Source organism: Myotis davidii, unplaced genomic scaffold, assembly GCF_000327345.1.
Source record: "Myotis davidii unplaced genomic scaffold, ASM32734v1 scaffold502, whole genome shotgun sequence".
Taxonomy (NCBI): Eukaryota; Metazoa; Chordata; class Mammalia; order Chiroptera; family Vespertilionidae; genus Myotis; species Myotis davidii.
In genome coordinates, this window is record NW_006293000.1 from 1,342,246 (window position 1) to 1,345,889 (window position 3,644).

Genomic DNA, 3,644 nt, shown 5'->3' on the forward strand with positions numbered 1-3,644 from the left:
CACAAACAATTTACTAGGCAAAAGAAATAAAATAGCTGTTTAAAGTTTGTTTCTGATGCTGGTTTTGTATGTAATTTTCTACCTCTGGGATGCAAGTTTCCTTGATTTACATTGCTAATTTTGTTTCTTGCGTTTACCTCATATTCTCTGTGCTCCTACCAAACTGAATCACTTTTTCTCCCCTAGGAATGTGCATACTTTCCTGCTTTGTAAGCTTTCCTAATTTTTTTCTCCTCCTAACTCCATCTAGCCCATCTAGAAGGCACTTCTCATTACCTCATGTATAAATCCTTTCTTCTTACCTTTTCTGGATCCCAAATGACAACTTCCTACCGCTGCTCATAGAAATGTCTCCCGTGACTTCCTATAGCACTTACTTCCCATCATTCAACTTTCTTCTCTTTTCTCTTGCATTATATGTTATCCCCCTGTCTCTTTCTGTAGTTATCTACCCATCCAACCATCCATCCATCCATCCATCCGTCCATCCATCCATTTATCCATCATCTATCCATCTGCACATCCATCCATTCATCTATCCATCAAGCATTTATCTAGTTTCATTATTTTATCTTTTTTAGTAGCTTTAAACTTCTTATACCCTGATTTATCCTTGTATTATTTCACTATATCCAGCATACATTATTTATAATAACTATTCATTAAATATTTATTGATAAGATGAATGAAAAACATTGTAGGTCATTGTTGCATAATTGATGTTTTTTACTTTACAATAATTATGGACTCTCCAACTAAATCCTTTGCCCTTGGTTCAAATTGTTTTAAAACCATTTTCATTATATAAAACAGATGTGCAAGTAGACTAGAAATAGTTATGATTAGAGGGATAAAAGTGGAAAGAGAAAACAAGGAAACCTTTCCAAGTTCTCCTCATTTATAATATTGATTTTATTCCCTTTGCAGGAGTGAAAGCAGAGAGCACCACTTTTCTTGTGCATTATGAAACCCATCACATTTTCTCTCCAATGGGGTGTCTTTTATTTTATTTTAGGCATTTCTTGAAATTTAAGCACAAGACAACTTCTCTCTGCAGCTGTTAAGATTTTTTTAAAAACAAAATGTAACTTTTTCAAATAGCTTCTGATACAATCTGTTATGCATTTCTTTATCACATACATTATATTTGGAAAAAAATGAGATGTTTCCTGAGTGATGTAAATTATTATGTTTAGGCATTGAGAGCTATTATGTCGGAGAGAAAGGTGGCATTGGCTTCAGAAGCATCTTGGAATGCCACAGTTTCCCTTAGAAAGGTACTATACTATATATTGACATGTGGCAATGTCCACAAACATCTCAAAAGAAACTGTTTTGCAGAGTGCACAATTACCTTAAAAGAAATGAGTGCTGTCATTTTAGGATAAGTTTATTTGATGACAGCTGATTTATGTAGTTTGCATCATTCCAGTTAAGGATCCATAGACATTTCTAAGGATTGTGTAAGTATAAGTATTTATGCTGAACTTTGAAAAGAGGATCCCACCAGAGGTGTGAGAGTCCGTGTAAGATAGTAACGCTCTACCTGCTGTGAGCAATGCGGGAGAGACCAGATTGGGAGGAGAAAGTGTTGGATACCTGGAGAAGTAGCTGAGTCAGGAGCTAAGGCCCATCTGCAATCCCAAATAGACAAGTTCAGTTAATGTAGCAGGACTCCATTCCATTGTAGGCAAGCATTCAGATTAATGTAAAATGAGGTAGTTCTTGTTAGTTTGGGAAGACTGTTGCCTGTTTTGACATTTCTGGACAGCTCTAATGCTCACTGTTGGTGCAGACCAGATCCTTTAGATAGTGACTGAATTCAAAGCAAGGAATGTGGCCATGCATAGTTAAGATTTCTGGAAAAAGAAAATTGCTGCCAGGATCTCCTAAGTGGAAAAGGCCCTCATAGAAGGCATATTACTAGCATCCTTCTAGAAACCAAAGGCCCAAACTTGCAAACTCTAGAGATCCAGGAAGTAAACACTAGAGACCCAAGAAGTATGCCTTCCCATCTCCAACTAGTTGGAAGGAAATTTAAATGCTATCATTAATTAATTAATTAATTAATTAATTCATCTTAACACTTATTGAGCACTTACTTTGAGCCTTTTAGCACTTGAGGTGTTGGGATATAAGGATGAATAAGACAAAATTTCTTTGCTCTTAAGAAATTTCCCTTTTATGGGAGAGTGTTGGCAGTATGAATGGTCCCAATTCTTTATTCTATCTGTATATACTGTATATGCTTCATCATGAGATTTTGAATTCATCTCACTGAAAAAATAGGCTATTTCTGTACACCTTGATTTTGAGTTTGGCCGGGTGACTGGCTTTGACCAATGACCTTTTAGCAGATGTGAGGTACCTGAGGCTTCAAAAAGGATTTGCACCCTTTTGCTTGCATGTTTGCACTTTTCCTTAACATGTAAAACTGCATTAGGGTTGGCCTCCTAAAGATATATGGAGGTACATGTTGAACAGAGCCAAATGATCCTAGTAGACAACTGGTCAACCATCAGGCATGGAATGAGCTCAGCTGAGCTCAGATCTGCATTCTAAATCACCAACTCATAGATTCATGAGCAAATAAAGACATAATTTTTGAGCACTGAGTTTGAGGTGGTTTTTCCCATAGCAGTGTTAAAAAAATATGTACCTAATATAGCAGATAAAGATAAGTAAATAATCATAATTTAGAGTGTTAAGAGATATGATTTGTTTCCAAGAAGATGGAGTAATACTTTTCCCTAGTCCTCCAGCTAAGTACAATTAAAGATCCTGGACATTAAATAGAAAACATATAAGAATACTTGGAGAGGTGTAGAGACAAAGGCAGACATGTGACGGCTATCATGACCCAAGGAATATGATGGTTAGTTGCCTGGGTTTTCTTTTATGCTTCATATATCCCAAACTTGGAGCTGAAAAAAAATGGTAACCCAGAAATGTCTACAAGTTCAGACAAACAAATGAGCCCCAACTATAGCCTGCTCTTCCTCCAAAGGACCAGGATAGAGGCAGCAGAACAATTTAAACTAATAACTGCTCTACTCAAAACACCATCCCACCTCCACTCCACCAACTAATTCAAAAGTTTAATTTAAGAAAATACATGAGAGTGTTGGTGGAATGTGCCATTGCCCTCAAGAGTTTGTTGTTGGAGAAACTAAGATGGCGGCATAGATAAACACTGGGAAATTGCTGCCGCTCACAACAATGGAATAATACCTCAGAAACATAATACGGACATCATCCAGAACCACAGGAAGCCTGGCTGACTGTAAATTCTACAACTAGAAGGAAAGAAAAGCACACTGAGAGCCAGAGGAGCTGCAGAAGTGAAGCGCAGAGGTAGGGGGCTCACGCGCTCGGAAAGGGTCTGGCACCTGAGGACGTGGCTGTCTACCTCAGAAATAATACGGACATCATCCAGAACCACAGGAAGCCTGGCTGACTGTAAATTCTACAACTAGAAGGAAAGAAAAGCACACTCAGAGCCAGAGGAGCTGCAGAAGTGAAGCGCAGAGGTAGGGGGCTCACGCGCGCGGAAAGGGGCTGGCACCTGAGGACGCGGCTGTCTTTTTGAATCCAGAGGGAGTCACAAGCTCCCGACGGCTCTGAACTCCGGTTCCGGGAAGCCT